This window comes from Paralichthys olivaceus, chromosome 16 (genome assembly GCF_024713975.1).
Source record: "Paralichthys olivaceus isolate ysfri-2021 chromosome 16, ASM2471397v2, whole genome shotgun sequence".
Classification (NCBI taxonomy): Eukaryota; Metazoa; Chordata; class Actinopteri; order Pleuronectiformes; family Paralichthyidae; genus Paralichthys; species Paralichthys olivaceus.
In genome coordinates this window covers 13,960,969-13,977,848 of record NC_091108.1, presented here as the reverse complement: position 1 = coordinate 13,977,848, position 16,880 = coordinate 13,960,969, and the positions used below count along the sequence as shown (strand labels likewise).

General features: G+C 38.2%; 1 protein-coding gene across 1 annotated transcript in view; it reads right to left on the bottom strand.

Moving 5' to 3' along the window:
* Positions 1 to 16,880, bottom strand: part of clstn2a (calsyntenin 2a) — a 121,129-nt gene that overhangs the window by 35,466 nt on the left and 68,783 nt on the right. The gene's annotated exons all lie outside the window — the stretch shown is intronic.

Here is a 16,880-nt window from a genome sequence, read left to right as displayed (position 1 = left end):
GAATGAAGATCCAGCAACTAATATTTTTATCTTATGATAAAGCTTATGAAATCTTATTTTGATTGTTTATTTAGTTTTTCCCTTGTCATTGTCTCAATCTGAGCAGTAGCTACAATATGTCTCCGATATCTGAGAATGAATCAAAGTGTGGCTAATGAAGTAAAAACTGACGATGCACACCGCTGACAATTTCTTAACAGCACGAATATCACTTCAAAGTTAAGTGTCATTTCTGGACACACTGATATTTGTCAGCATGAACTGCTCACAAAAACACAGTGTGCAGCTCCTCTGGTGTAGTTAGTGAAAAAATAATTTCTCACACGTGTCAAACTTTGTCAGCTTGGCAAAAGATGAAATTTGTTTTGTCCACAGAGCCGCGCACACAGAGTTTATGTTTGCCTAACGAGTGTTTTTCTGTATACGCAGCCGAGCTGTGAGTCTCGAATCATTTGCGGGGTTCATTCTCTGCACAAGTGTTCATCTCAGGGATTTGGGAAATCTCCTTGCAGAGGGATCAAAGAGCTGTGACGCTCTGACCCTGCGCCGGCTGATATCTCTCAGAACATAGTGGGGCTCAGTCAAAACAAAAAGCTACGTATCTATGGGATATTCTGCTTGCATGTTCAAACCCCTCTGACAAATATAGAGACAGTTTGCTTTCACTACTGGCTTCTCTTCACTTCTGTTCCTTTTGTCTCTCGTGTCCCACTGTCATGCACACAGTGTTTCCACTTACTTTCTCTCTCTGACTTCCTTTTAACCTGTTTCAACTCTTTTAATCCCCTTCTTGGTAAAATAATGATGCTGCCAAACACAGTGGGCTTCAAGGTTTGATCCCCAACCAATTTTCAGGATGCTTCGTGCCTCACATTGGCCTCTTTGAGGAGTTATCGAAATGAAAAAGGTCCCCACTATGACAGTGGGGTGTATTGAAAAAGAATAATAAACACAAGGGGTGGTATGGAAGAAGGCAGATAAGCGCAGCCTTGATCCTGCCTGCACATACTCACATCCAAACAGTAAGCAAACTGAGCAAATATGGTCTGAGACGCAGCCAAAGAGAAGGGAATCTTTTGAGAAAATATCAGTGATTATATTACACTGTTGCAGCCTTGACTTATTGGTGGAGAGTAGGAAGAGGTATGTCACCAGTACAGTTTGGGTTTGAATGCAAATCCATTTTCCGCTCCATCTGTTGTGGTAAAAGTATTTTTTGGAATAACATTATACAGCAGAATATAACATTGAAATGGAGGGGAGGAAAGCTAGAGAGAGCAATAGAAGAGGAGGGTGAGAGAGAGGTAGGGGACTGTGATGTGTCATGTACTGTATATGTAAATGCTAATGACGGAGATTTTCAACAGATTCTTACTGTGTGAGCTAATGTTTTTGCTCCAGCCCCAATGCGGGAACACTATAATTTCACCCTGTGGTGGTTTATGGATGAAATAATCTCTGGGCTTATACATCATAAGGGAAAGGAGTTGCTTTTCAAAGTAAATATCAAAACGCATAGATTTCTGCTTCGGGGAGCTGGCCTGTTGCCAGGGGAGATTGAGAGTAAAGTGGAACAGTCAGCAAAAAGTGGATCAATAATAACAATCATCGAAAATAGATGGTACGTCAAAGAAAGCTTGAGCGGCATAAACTGCATAGGCAGAGAATGTCAAGCTGCCAGGGAACATGTATTTCAGGGGATATTTAATTGCCAATGTAAAAGGAAAGGACAAGATGGATATAATTAATGAGAAAATGATGCTCCATGAGCGAATGTGCTGCCACGAGGAGCCAAAACAAATTAGTGTTTTCCCACTGTAAGTAAGAGGAGTTGACAGAGCATCTCTCACCAGGTTTTTTCTCCAGTTAACACTTAAGCAAAAACAGTTTACACAATTTTGAAGGGTAGAAATTTGAATATACTGTTTAAAATAAGAATTTAACCTCTAAACTACAGTACGTCTGATTGAATCAGCCTTTTCTTAAAGCATACTCTTAAACATAATGGCAAACTTTAAATGCTTCTTAGTTTGATTGCTTATTAAAAGTATCCTTATTTGTTTTGATGCAATTAAAAAGAAGGTAATCCAAGCCATATTCAATCAATTCATAATTCCAAAAGGGAAACAAAAAGTATTTATTGTATTAGTTGTAATGAACACATGAATAATGAAAAGCAGAAAAAATTAAAAGCGTTATACTGCTATGAATGGAGGCGGAACATATGAACTTTCTCACATGTTCTCTTTCGCTGTGTTTTACAGTGTTGTTGAGTATGAAAAACATTTTAAGGACACTCCCCTCTATTATTCAGGATAAATTAAGTTCAACAATAAAGAAAGTAAGAAAAACAGAAAGAAATGCTAGTAGTGTCTTTGCTCTAATTCACCTATGTGACATACTGCATAACTGTTTGTTCTAATTATAATTATATAAATGAATGTGAAGTAAATATATACCTTCTGTGTCATATTTGATAGATACATATTGAGAGGTTGCAAAAATTGTCATCCAAGAATTTTATTTCCAAGTACTACAAACCAATGGAGATTAAACAGGGAGATTACAGGAGATTAACAGACTTGTGTATGTTAGAGAGACAGCATCCTTGCACTGGTTACTGTAAACCACAAACCGTTATAGGATTGTCCCTTCTTATAAATTTCCAGCGCAGTGTTGTGACAGCTATTTCATCTGCCGGAGTTTTGCATTAACTGTATTTAACTCAGGAGCTCAGTGGTCTGAGCAGGAAACACGGTCGCGCTGTCGTCTGTTGTCATCATCCCTCCTTTCAATTACAGTTGTGTATTTAGATGATTCAGAGACAAGGCTCTTTATTACTATGTGTAATAAGATGGTTAAACTAAAGGGCATTGATTAGACTAAGTAATTGCAAGTTAACTCAGGGACGTATTCATTTGTTGCTGCTGGCAGGGTCCCTGGATAATATTGGTGACAATGCCTATTTTAATAGTTTTGTTTTGAATAGTTTTTGTAGAGGGGGTTACCAGCACTTCTTACCTTATAATTTAGATTTTTTATCAATTTCAATATCTCCACAGTGACACAAAGGCTTTGAATGGAGCAATCATAGATGTGGGTCCTTTTATATCTGAATGTACTAAATGTGTTTTTAAATTATCCCCCTAAAAAATGCTTCTGAATGCTCACTGAATACTAGTATTTTTAAGTATTCTTAATACTTGAAGAAGTATCAGCTCTGCTCAAGACTGATACGGATAAAAAACAGGTCATCGGAGGATTCAAGCTGTCAAACCGGATTGTGTCCATGACAGCAGATAGAATCCTGAAGAGCCTGTGCCTGCAGTCTGCTGAAGAAAGCCAAACTGATACTGAAAGAAATGGTAGGTCACAGAGGCCATACTCAGTTTTCATTTAAAGGAATTGGTACAAGGACTTTCTGTTGAAATTGATCATAAATCTCAACAGATCCCAAAAGGAGGAAAACATTTCAACCATTGTATTCACTCGTTGCCTTGTAGGGTTCTAACTGAATTAGATACACAAATTTAAAGGGATTTGCCATTAATCCAACCTTAAATATTTTCCTGTCAAATAGTTAAAGTCAAGGTAATAGAAAAGCTTAATGCGTTGTGGTTTGGTTTTGTCTGTCAGATAAAGGGAACTCGTCTTTAAATTTCAGTTGTTAATGTCATCTTGAATTTTAGGAGTGATTTCAAAAAAGCCTCATGTGAACAGAGAAAGAAAAATCATGTTAGTTCCTCTTCTTAATCAAATACTGTAGTGACTCCATCTGGTGTGTCTGTGTCAGTTTGTCTGTCTCTGTATACAGCATTAAAGCATTAGACTCAAAAGCTTCAGTATCAAGATTTGACTGTGTGTGTGTGTGTGTGTGTGTGTGTTTAGAGGGGGATATAAGGCCTTGATTAAAGTGAGTTTCTAAGCAGGCACACTATCAGGCGGCTTTAAGCCCTGATTCCTTCACTCTCCTGCCCTTCCTCTCGTTTAATTAATGAGTGGATTACACTTCATCCGACTACTGACCCACAGATAACTCCTCACTCTCTGAGACAAATACACGTGCACACGATACACAATGTGTATATGCACAGTGAGCTACAAATACGCAGGATAAAAATGAAAATGATTAGAGGGTAGAGGGCTTCATTACAATGTCTCCGATTTTAGTAAGATCTCGAGTCAGCTTTTGCTTTGCTCTATGTTTGTGCTCTGTGTTTTTCTGATGCTGAAAATAAGAAAAGGGCTGTAGGCTAAAAATGTCACCAGGTTCTTGCAGCTATTTTTTGTGCTTTTCATTGTAGACAGATTGCCATCACAAAGAAGCACCTCACTCTGAACATCCTTGTGGCATAAGGAGCACATGGCTGTGTATGACTGAGCAAACAAGGATATGTGTCGTTAGTTCTCTCCTGCTATAGAGCCTGAATCACTCCAGCTGTCCCCACTAACTTCTTGCCTGATTGAATATGTTTTCACTGTCATGGCAGCCTCAGGCTGCTCTTTTATGGATGTAAGGTTTAGGCTCCTGCTGTTCCATCTACACTCAGTTACCAGTCTTGGATACACCTCTTCAGTCTAATGCTATTTGCCTTGTATCCATGTTGACTATTATTTTGTCTTCAAATCTAAATATTGCAGCCATATAAATGAACACTGTTCAAGGCATTGCTATTGTAGATGCATATTATAGGTTTAAAGCATTTTCAAAATATGTTGGTGAGACTGAGGCTTCAGGTCAGGACAGGCATGATTAGGCTGTTGAAAAGTGAAGATTCCAAATATTGCTCCAATGACGTAAGATAGTAATGTAAAGAACCACGTGAAATAAGAACTTAAAGTAATGTTGAATAAAGTGATGATTCAGTTAATCAACACATTTTGTTTGTAATGTGTGTTAAAAAAAATAATGGAAACTATATGATGCAAATTTATATTTTGGAGCACCAAATGTTATTGCTATTGTTCTCTCTCCAATACAGTGTGTTTTTCTTGCTTGTTTGTAGCCATCACCAAATTTGAATAATTTAATGTAGCTGTGACATGTAAGTATGTTTGTTTGAGTACTACTACTTTAAAAGAAAAAGGTCAGGACATGTTCCTACTTTTATTTGTGGATTTGGGGGTTTAATTTACCTATGAATGCTAAATTATTTGGATATAATAGTGATTTCACTTTCTTTTGCATCACAGTTGTGCATCTGAAGCTTCATATAAAATACTGCAGTTTTAAAGTTAGGTATGAGTCACAACTGCAGTTTTTCTATATGTCGGTTATTTTCAGTTTTGGAGTTGTGGGTATAATGGAAAGCACATTTATACATGGGTTAGGGTTAGCCTATCCCAAATCCCCTTTTAAATATATTTGCTCTTGAATAAAACTTTATTACACTAGGTGAACATAATGAAAGTAAATCCTCTCTAATACTGTACAAGTCTGGTTTTGAGAGAAAGGGAGGACACAAAGGAAGAGGATGAAAACAAATAAGGGGACAAGGTCCCCAACTAAGCCATTTTCCTGTTGGCTCCAATGGGATTTTCTCTGTGCTGATTCTAAGGTTTACAGTGTGGACGATATGTTGATGAATGTCCGCGGTGCCTTTACATATTAGTCACACCCTGACATTACTGATATTTTCAATATCAAATATTCTATTTGCGCTAGTAAGTCCTGCATGTGCACCCACATACTCTCATATTATTTGCAACAAATATATGGTATTTATAGAAAGTATATGTTTTTATGAAGACCAACACGTTCAGTGAAAAATAAATCCAGATAAATAGAAAGCAATCAAACCATGTTTCATAAAATTGCGCAAAAGCATCACCATCAATTTTCCCACCTAATCCACACTCAATGAAAAACTCATGCTGTAAAAGAAATAACAATATAATACATTTCTTTAGACCCTGCCTGACATGTTGAATCACACTAAACAAGAGTAAAACAGAATTCAGACAATCTAAATTGTGTCTGTGTGCATGAAGTGCACGTACATGCGTTGACATGTGCAGCCACAGCGGACTCCCAGTCAGCTGAGACATGCAGGGTCAATTCATCAGAGTCCTGCTGGACCGCTTCAGATAGCCGGCCACTTCCTAATTGCATTTGGGAGATTGTCACACCATACACTTGACCTCAGGGTGACAAATCAACAGCTCTTACACTCACACACACACACACCGAAACACACAAACCCACACCCGACCACACACACTCACTTTCAGGGTATCTATTCACTTAGGGAAGTCAAAGCCTTAGAGAACATAACATAGGATGGGGAGAATTCAATATCACAGACAATACACATTCATTCTGCTGGGGGGCTTTGGAGGTCTGCTACGCAATTAGAGTTAATTGCAACTTCTGAAGTTGTGGGATTAGAATTCATCAGATGAACTGTGACTGTCAGTGTTGCCTGTTAATTGAACTGCGTGAAGTCGTTGTGGTCGTGTCACTTAAATACTGAGGAAGAGATCTCTGAGATGCATTTTGGACAAAGTGCTGAAAGCCAATAGTGAGTGGAATGTTAACAGCCAGTCAGACACCACTGTGAGAGGCTCCTTGTGAATGAAAGATGATGGGTTTGAGTGCCACAACAGACTGGGAAATAAGCCTTCAGCTAAGTACTCCAGATCTCTCCAGCGAAAATATGTAAATAAGGAAAGATAAATGAGGCACGAGGTTGTTTATCAAGTTAAGTGGGAAATTGTGCAAATTGTGTGTATGTCTGTGTGTCTGTGTGTGTGTGTGTTTGTGTGTGTGTGCGTGCATGCACTTCTCTGGCATCATGCATCAAAAGTTAGACCACGAAGAAAACACATTTTTTCTCCTAAACAGCTCACAGTATTAAAAGGAATTCCTAAGTTTGAGTTCACCAACAGGGAGAGTAAACTGACCTAAAACAGAAAAAACAACATCAGAGAAATGAGTTCTGAGGAGAAAACCAGCACTGAAAGTACAGAGGAGGTCAAAGAGACACAAAAGAGTGGATTAAAAAGAGAGTGAGGGGAGAGGGGACGCTACAGGGGAGATAAAAAAGGAGGAAGTGGAGGAAGCATCCAGAGCGATAATGTGTGAGAAAACAAATGCTGATATAAACAGCACTATCAAACTCTCCAGTATTACTCTGCGCTTCCTCTCCTCTCCTCCTCCTCCTCCCCATCCTATCCATTCTTCCTTTCTCTGCAGCAGATTTCACAGCAGTCAGCGATTCTTCTGCTCTTAACATCACCACCCAGATGCACGGCTCAACCTTGCCCTCCCGTACCCCTCACACGCATCACCCGCTCTTGTTTCTGCCCCCTCTCTCACCTTCCTCCTGTCTTTCTCCTGTTGCTCTGTCATCCACTCTTTGCTTGAACTGACAGTTAACTGCTCTCCCAGGGTCAGCAGCTGACAGTTAAACAGTCCCCTGAACAAGGGAAATTTGACAGTTTTGGGGATGAATGTGAGTGGCAGCGTTCTCTTCCAAAACTTACAAATCCCCAGACAAAGCACCTGCAGATAAATAAATATAAAAAAAAAATACACACAAAAGAGGAGAGGTGGGATAGGGTAAGGTCTCTATATTGACATCTACAGGAACCAAACTATAATAGATGTAGGACAGTATAGTGGTTGTTTATTGACATCTGTCAGTAAGTTGCAAACAGTATTACAGAACTATATATTCTTAAAATTTCTTTACATGGGAAATTACTCATCAAGTCAATACAGCAGTTTTTCATTTGAAGCATTAGAATTTGAACCTTATTTTGAAAGAGATAAAAGCAATCGGTTTGATATCTTATTAGAAGTATTACCTGATACTGCTAGCTATGACAAAGTATTAGAGCCACGTGAAGGGGAGGGGATTTGACATTTTGAGAATAGTATGAAAATTCTTTGAGAATAAACTCGTGCTTTTAGGCAAAATGTAATTTTAGACGGGAAATATTAGAAGATCAGCCTGTCACCTTAAAATAAGGAATGTGGACTATCTCTAAGTTCTTCTTTAATATACGTTTCATGAATACCAAAATATATAGTTTCAGTAAAAACATAAGTACAAGAGCTTGTAAAGAAACTGTCTATGCTTTAGAAGGAACTGCAGAGACTTGGAGGAAACTGCCTTTGTTTGTGGAGGAGCAAATGTTTGGTCCTGGTTGGTTGTGGGGATATCAAGCACGTTATTCAAGGTTTAGTAGTTTCAAAAAGATTTATGGTACATGGTAATTGATTATTTTTTTCCATTAAATTACAACTTTCCTTCCAATTAAAACTTTATTATGGAAATATGAAGACCTTATTCCCAAAATCACAGGGTTTAGGGTATAATTTCCAGTTTTGAAATCCCACAGGAAACAAAAAAGTAGCTCTGTCCATCAGTAAAATAAACAAATAAAACTTTGACCACCCTGAAGTCAACCTGCTTTCTGTGCAATCTTTTTCTTGGCTGTCAAATATTTCAACTGAGTCACACCTCCCCCAGGTGACATTCATTTCATCATGTTTCTTTTCATTTCCCATATTTTCAACACCCTTTCTGTTGGACCGCAGGCCAGCATGGCTCTGAGATAATCACAGGCTGCCAGGTACAGCAGGGAGTCTCCATAAGCCTCTGAGCTGTAAATGTCACTGTGGCTTCGGCTGTGACCTCTGTCAGCTCAGCGGCTCACTGAGTAGAGAAGGACATGGCCCACTGGTTTATAGAAGACACACACACACTGTCACACACACACCTCACACACCCCACACACATTTTTGTCTTGTGGACATGCATCACTGAACGCAAACACAATCGAGCATACACACTCACACACACGCATGTTCACTAATACACACAACAGACCTTTTCTTACGGCAGACATTTGACATGACATGGTCGGTAACAACGTGTTTCTAATCACATTAATAAGATCTCAACTTGAATAGAGGCTCCATTAAAATCCTTCACACCTTTTCCTGTCATACCTCCTGTGAAATATTCTATTAAACACAAACAGGCTAACAAAATGATTGTATTAGACAAAGGACATAGTTCAGGTTATTTCTATGAAGGAATGGCATATGTGTGCCTCCATTTCAAGTACCTGCATAGATGTCTTTGTGAACAGAGACATTGAATAAAAATTTGGATCTAATAAATGTAAATGTATGTGGAGACCGTTGGGCCTTTGAGGAGGTATGTACTCTAATGAGTGAGACCTCTATTTTTATTACTTTATTTAGATTTCCACAAAACCTTCATTATCATTAAAAAACATTTCTTTTTCTGACATTTTTTACATTACATTTTCACCAATTTCCGAGGGAATCATTCATTGATTGAGCACATTTAGATAACTGATATCTATCTGTGTGAAATTTAACTGAAACATAATGAGATTGTTTGCCTTGGTGGAGGAATTGTTTGTGTTGCATTGTGGGACTTGTCATGAGCACACTTGAGTGCTTTGAATGCGAAAGCAATATTTAAGCACTATTTTGATGAACTGGTATCCATATTGTTTGAGTATTGTGTTCTACAGCATACAAATATGTTTGTAAGATAATAACCGACCCATAAGGAAACAGTATTGATAGTTTGTGAGACACACTATTATTAAATCTACTGAAAAGGCACCACATAGCTTTCTCTTAAATGCCACTAGGGGCAGTACAAGGACTGCAAGACTCCAATAAAAACAGCAAGGAGCCTTTGTGTGAATATGATCTTATTAGATTATGGCTAACAAAACAATCAAGTTCTTATAACAAATTCAGCCAGTATTCATTTAGCTCCAGTTTGGCCCTCCACCCCTCTTGGGTGGTTGCTTGATATTTGGCATTAACTTACTGTCCTTTTGCATTAGGCAGGTGACATGCACTCATCATTTCTGAGCAGGTTTGCTCACAGAAGCTGCCGGTGACTTTACATGGTTTTCCTGAGACAGAGGACTCACAACCACAGAACAACAGGCTGGCATGTGTCATTTGTCATTGAGGTGGATAGTTGTGGCAACCCATTGAGCTTCAGGAGGGAAGTCATTCTTTTTTTACATTAACACATTGTTTAGTTAAGCTCTCAAATCTGCAGGTTTGATTTACCTCCTCTTTTGTGTCATTCTCTCTTCTTTCTCTCTCTCACCCAACCCTCTGTTTTTCTCCCCATTTGTTTTGAGTACAGAATAATTCTCACATCATCTAACATAGATGTTTAACTATAGCATGATTTAAAGCAAACACAGCATCAATGGAAGCTGACAGGCGACATTTGAAAGCACCAGCAGATCGTTTGCATACTAATGCACTCTTATTAAAATGACAAAACTGAACCATCAGTCAGACGGGCCAGCAGGTGTGTGGGCTGTGGGGTGAGACCACATGCAACATTCATCAGGAAGGTAAATTCAGGGGAAACATCTTGAAAGGAGGTAATGAGCAGTGTGGTTTTGATATGCAGTGGAGGTTAAAATAACCTAATCTGTCGTCATTCATTAAGCTCTGGGTGTTAGTTCATGTTTGTCATAACAGACGGCAGGCAAAAAGCTCACACTTGCGTAGCTGTCATGTTTGATCATTTATCAGAACTTGTAAACTGAAGTAAATGTGACGGTGTTCTGTTTTTAGAGAGAACGGCTCCATTCATTTATACAGATTTGGTACAACGAGTCTCCAATGAAACTACAAAGTATTTGTTAAAGGGTTTAACCTGAGTCAGGCCATACAACAATGATAGCAATGATAATTTTTTTAAATGCAGTAGTATTGGATCAGTCCTTGATATCAGCTGATAACTCAGAATCAGGTATCAGAATCAGTATCTAGAAGCAAAAACGGTATCGGAACATCTCTAATAAAAGACAATGGAAAAAAGAATCAAGAAAGTTCTAGAGTGGCTGCTCAGAGGTCGTTTTACTATCTTAGAGCGGTAAAAGATAATAATATATATATGACAATCATTTTTAGTATTATAAAAGGTTAATGCAGTTTAAACTAGAAAGGCTGCTCAGAGGTAATTTTACTATCTAAGAGTGCAGTGCAAGATAATAATATATACGTGACAACATTTTTTTATATTATTAAAGGTTAATGCAGTTTAAACTAGAGGGACGCTTGGAGAGTGCATACCTCTGCTACAGCTTACGCCCTATCTCACCATGTAAAATCCTAGAACCACTTAATCGTTTAACCGGATCCACTTCAAAATGTATCGAGTTCTGTCTGAGGTGATTTAGTTTTTGAGCAATCCTGCTGCTAGTCAAAAAAACAGTAATGAAAACATAACCTCCTTGGTTGAGGTGAACAACATATCAAGTAAAATCAAAAAACAATCTGATCAAAATTATCCAATTCAATTCAATTCACTCATGTGTGGCTTTGTCTAGTGATATGGTGGATTTGACGAAGATAGTTAATCTGCTTTTATTTGTCTTTGCAGTTACAGATTGGCTGCATTTCCTCTGTGGTGATAATGCAGCCAAATGCATCACTAACCACCTCCGAGGTTAGTTTCACATTATCACTTCTTCATAGTGAGGTTCATGATATTTGCTGCACCACAGCAGAATCTGTCATCACACCCCATCCATCTGGTCTGTGAGCTGACAAAATCCTCGCCTCGTAGCAACAGCCACACTTGTGATAAGAGTTAAATGACACAAAAAGGTCAACAAAAGGTCTTAGAAGGGCAGAGAGGGACTGGTATTAGACTGTCTTCATCTACCACACGCTATGGGAGGTAGGGGGAACATGGAAAGAAAGCTCAAATAAAAGGAAATGTGGGAAAGGTTGGAGAAGGTGGAATAAGGACATGTAGTGGTGACAAAGTTTACTTATAACACTAATGGCAATCATAAGAGTAAATGAGTTCAACAGCTGTACTTCTGCACAAGGCTTAATTTTCAGTAGATGTTGAACACATGAGCACAGTATGTTCTTTTATTTGAGTTTGTAAGCTATTTTTGAACATTAGCAAGACTGCAGTGAACTAAATCTTTATCAAACCACCCCCTCTCATTATTAAGCAGCAATTTTTTGCTCAAAGAAATCTCCATCTTCTGGTGCCTGCTGGTCTGTTATCTAACTGGAAGCGAAGCACTCAGAGGACTTCTGATCTATATTTACTTTAAGCTAATATCATTACTGTTGCTTTCAGCTTCCACTCAGGATGACAAGAGACAAAAAGGATTTTTGTTTAGGATCATTTGGTTATACATGTGCACCAATATTCACAGTTCATTTTGCCATAGTTCTCCAGATTATTGAGAGACTTTTATCAAAGTAGTTCAGTGCCACTGTGACAATTCACCAGCATTTTTAAAAACACCCAATGGACATCATCTTCGAAAAATACATCTGGATTGTGAATAACTTTCCAAAGTAATTTCCTGCTGCAGTGTTCTGCCAGGGAGGGAAATTGAGTCATTTCCAGCGAGTGCACAGGCAGGAGAATGGCTATAAGTATATGTTAGCTAGGAAGTCTGACTTAGTTCTATTCAGCACTTGACTGATGGCCCTCGCTGCCCTCATCTATTACACTGTCACACGTCTGAAATTGCCTTTCAAACGTTCTGGCACTTTTGGAAAAGTAAGCACAAGTCCTTATTGTCTGGGTGCAGCTGAAAGAAGGCACAGTGGCAGGTGAGGATGCACAATAATCTTATTTCACTCGGGCAGCTGTCAGATCCTGTAGGTCTACATAAATGGGGATGCAGCCCTGATCTGTGATTGGAATGTCAAAATGTGAGCAAAATACAAAGAGCAAAGAAATTAAGGAGGAGGGGGGGAATCAAATAAATGCAGACATCTTGCGAAACCAGAAAAAACACATACTGACATTCTCAGAGGAGAAATTTGGACGTAAGGCAAAGTCTCATTCTCAATCCTTGCTCTTTTTTTTTTTTTTGTCTTGTTGTCAGAAAGGACATTGACATGGGTTGTGTAAGTACATTCTGAGTGATAGACGGATCTAGAAATTTGTATTCATCAGAAGCTTTGAATCCACCCATGTGGCCACTATACATATGTCAGTCTCTGCTGCCTCTATCTCTGTCCCTGTGTGTGTGGGCCTGGTAACATGGCAACTTATTCCTAAACATCATTAATTAAAGCTCCATTTTTTCTCCTAGCACCGACTCTCATCCATCACCCACAGCCAGGCCAGCCATCAGTCCTTCATCACTAAATTACAATCTACTGCATGAGACATGAAATAGGGTAATGAGCCAAAAATTAGCCAATTAAAATCATTACACTGCCATAATTGACCCTGGAGACCCATGTCCAGGGATACACACTCTGCCTAAGGTTATGTGTGTGTTTGTTGCACTTAATTAGGAGTATATTGGACCATGAGGAGGAAATCTAATTTATTTAACTGCAGCAATCCAACAGCTGACAGGCAGTAAACAGTGAGCATTTCGGACAGGTGAATAGCTGAAGTGCTTCTAATAGAGACAGGAAACATTAGTTGTAAATAAATGAATGAAAAAAGTGAAAGAATAAAGACAAGGTCTTATTTGTAAGAGCTTTGCCTGTAGTTGCGTGCTCCAAACACTGAGTAGCCAAAAAGTCAAAAAATGTCTCATTGAATATTAAGTGATAATAACAAATGATTAGTGTCATAGTAGAAAATCGACAGGAATAGTTTGACATTTTGGGAAATGTCCAGAGGCCTTGTTGACACTTTGAGGTTGCTAAACAATCAAACACTTGCAGAGGTTTGGAGTCATGCCCAGTAATTAGTCTGAGACATGGACATACATAAAAGAAAGAATTAGTGTCCAAATGACACAAATGTGATGGAATGCGTTAATTAGTGAGATTAGGAGGTGATGGTAGATGGATTTTGTTATATTCGGACAAACCCAAGTTAACCCTTTGTTTACAGCCTTTGTCCTAAGCTAAACTAACCTGCTGCAGGCTGTAGCATCACATTGAGAATACATATAGTAAAGAGGTATAAATCTTCTTATCTGACGCTCAGCAAGAAAACAAACTATTTTCCAAAAAGTCAAACTCCTTTGATTTTCTTTATCAGTCTTGGTCAAAATATTCATTATAACTTCCATTAGTTATTTTACAACCTAGAGCTGTAAAGCTTTTTAACCAATATACAGATTTTTTAATCTGAATTGTAAAATATGGTAGAAACCTTAAAAATATTACTTTGACTGAAGGTGAAAACACCCATCCTGCACTGAGGCTGCCCATGCTAATAAAAAACTGCCGTATTTACTCAAGTAAAAATTCACATTTACATTACGTGGATAGTTGGTGGCATTTTAACTGCAAGTCAACAACAATAAGGTGGAGGGACATCTCAGCAGCGCGTGTCGTTATCACTAACACATTTCAAATGAATGTTGAAAGCAGCCAGCAGATTCATGAACAGAGGTTGTGACAGTGGAACCTCTTGGAAGCTGTAGAGTTTCTTTAAGGGAAACACAGTTTTCACACATTTCCCAAAACAGGACTTAAGGAGAGATTTTGCAAAACAGACAGTGTAGCTCAAATGAACTTTTTCCCTGATGAGTTATTTTGTCTCCTAATCTCAGTTTTACACAGAAACCCAGATTATTAGTGGTAATGAAAGTAAAAGACAACATTATATGAACAAAGAAATATGTATGTTAAGCATGTATTTTACTGTGACCCTCAAAGATGATTTATTCTTTAAGAAGCTCTTAACGGTCGACAAGGGGTCACCACTCATTTATCTACAATTATCTCTTTGGATTCTAGACCTTGAGGAAAACACTGGAAAAAGTTATTTAAGATATGTTTTAATGTATAAGTCTTACATTGCTGTTGGTTTACTTTAGGACACTAAATCATATTGGAATGAATTGACTTTTACGTCAAATAAAACCCTCCTGTTTGAGATTTGGATGAGGCTACATAATTAGTTTCTGCTAATTAGTGCATTTTGTAAAAATACAAACTGGACAACAATATATAACATACACTAAATCTGTTATATCTTTTGTACTTATTTGTTATGTGACCTTTCTCTGTCGCTCCCTCTAACAAAGGTGTTAATCTCAATGTTGCCCAGGCTGAAGCATCATTAAATAAAAAGCCTGTTTATATCTTTCACATTGATGGGACACTGCTAGACATCCATCTGATTTAAACCATTATTCTCTTATCTGGTCTCTGAACCAGTGTCTAAAACATAACATAGCTCATCACTTGGAAATGAAGGACAAATGCCTCTTTTATTCAGCAAGAAAAAAATGACATCTTTAAAAGAGCCAAATTGTGTCATTTAACTTCATCTGAAACCCTAGGTACACTTAAGTTTGTGCAGTGTTTAAATCTAACAACAACTTTTAACATTTACTGATTTGACTCAATTATACCAGATTGAACAAATCGCCATTCATATATCTTAAACTGGAACCATAAATTATTTTGTGTATTTAGATCTATGCTGTGTAGGACAATGCAAAAGGGAAGATTGCAATTTATTTTTGTTTTGTCATCAACAGAGATGATTAAAACTGTTATCACCATGTTAACGAACTTAGGCTACCCACGACCTGTTATAAGTGTAAGAGTCACACTCGTAACAGTCAAGTGTAAATGTGCTGCATGTATCCAAGCATATTCAATGTCATTTTATAACCATTATACCCAATGTGTAAATTAGAGCTGGGTGAGGAACATTACAATTGAAGTGACATAAATACAGTATGAAACATGACAAACAATTCAACTACTGCAATGTAATCAAAATACAGGAGAAAACACTGCTCAAGTTTTTCTTGAAGTGAACTTTTTTTAAATTAGTACATCTTACAAATGTCCCTATGGGACAATAAAGGATATTTGATTAGATCTTTGTCATCTTTTGTAAAAATGTTTAGTAAAGATTGGCTGGCCCATTCAACCCCAAAAAATGCTGCTATACATGATCTTGCTTAGTTTGCAATATACAAAATTATTCATATCAATGATAAGCGAAAGGTTTTTTGGAGAAATAGCATTTAGTTTCTTTAATTCATTTTAGTAAGAAACTGCTATCCTCTTATTATCGTTTCATAATTTGGAGAAGAGGGGGTGGAGAGGGTGAGGAAGAGGCAGAGATGAGAGGGAATGTGAAAGGATGAGACAAAGGTGATGACAGATTTTTTTTGTTGGCAATAAAAGAGAGATGGGCTGGAGTTAAGAGGGCAGAGGGGTCATGGGTGATGAAGGATAAAGTTAGTATGCCAGATTATCCTATTTTATGCTCACATGAACAAGGCAAATGGAGTGAAGAAGATATGCAAATTGCTGTCTAATTGGCCCGTCAGAATACTGAAGGCCATGTCCCACCGCTGTCAGAGAGATAGAGAGAGAGAAAATTACTGGATTAGTTTCAGCTGCCATTCACTGCACATTCCATTAAGCTCACATCAGGACCATGGGTCAGCGCTCTATCCTTGAAGAGCAGCCATCGTTTTGACCAGAAAGAGAGGCAGCACTTCTCAGGCCCCTGTACATTTCACCTGGTGCCTGTCTCTCACAAACAAAAACACAGTAAACAAGTTTTCACTGGCTCCCCTCCTCTGCAGATGGCCCAAGGAAAGGACATCTAGATCCAGACAAGACACAAATTTGCTCAAACTTAAAATCATTGCAGGGGTGATGTATAGCCAGCTCGTGCATTGAACATAGTCTACTATATAAACTGTACATAACAGATCTTTGTGTTTTAAAGCATTGCTTCATCTTAGAGCTGTTTGCTGCACTCTTTGCACTGTCGTTGCTTTCATTTTCTCTCTCTTTCTCCTCCTCTCTCTCGCACACAAAAACACACTGATCATCACCTGCAGCGGGAGAAAACAAATTGGTGATCTGTTAAAATATCCATAAAGTCTTTACCATCTTCTGCAGTATAAATTCGGTAGATATCGCTTTCACT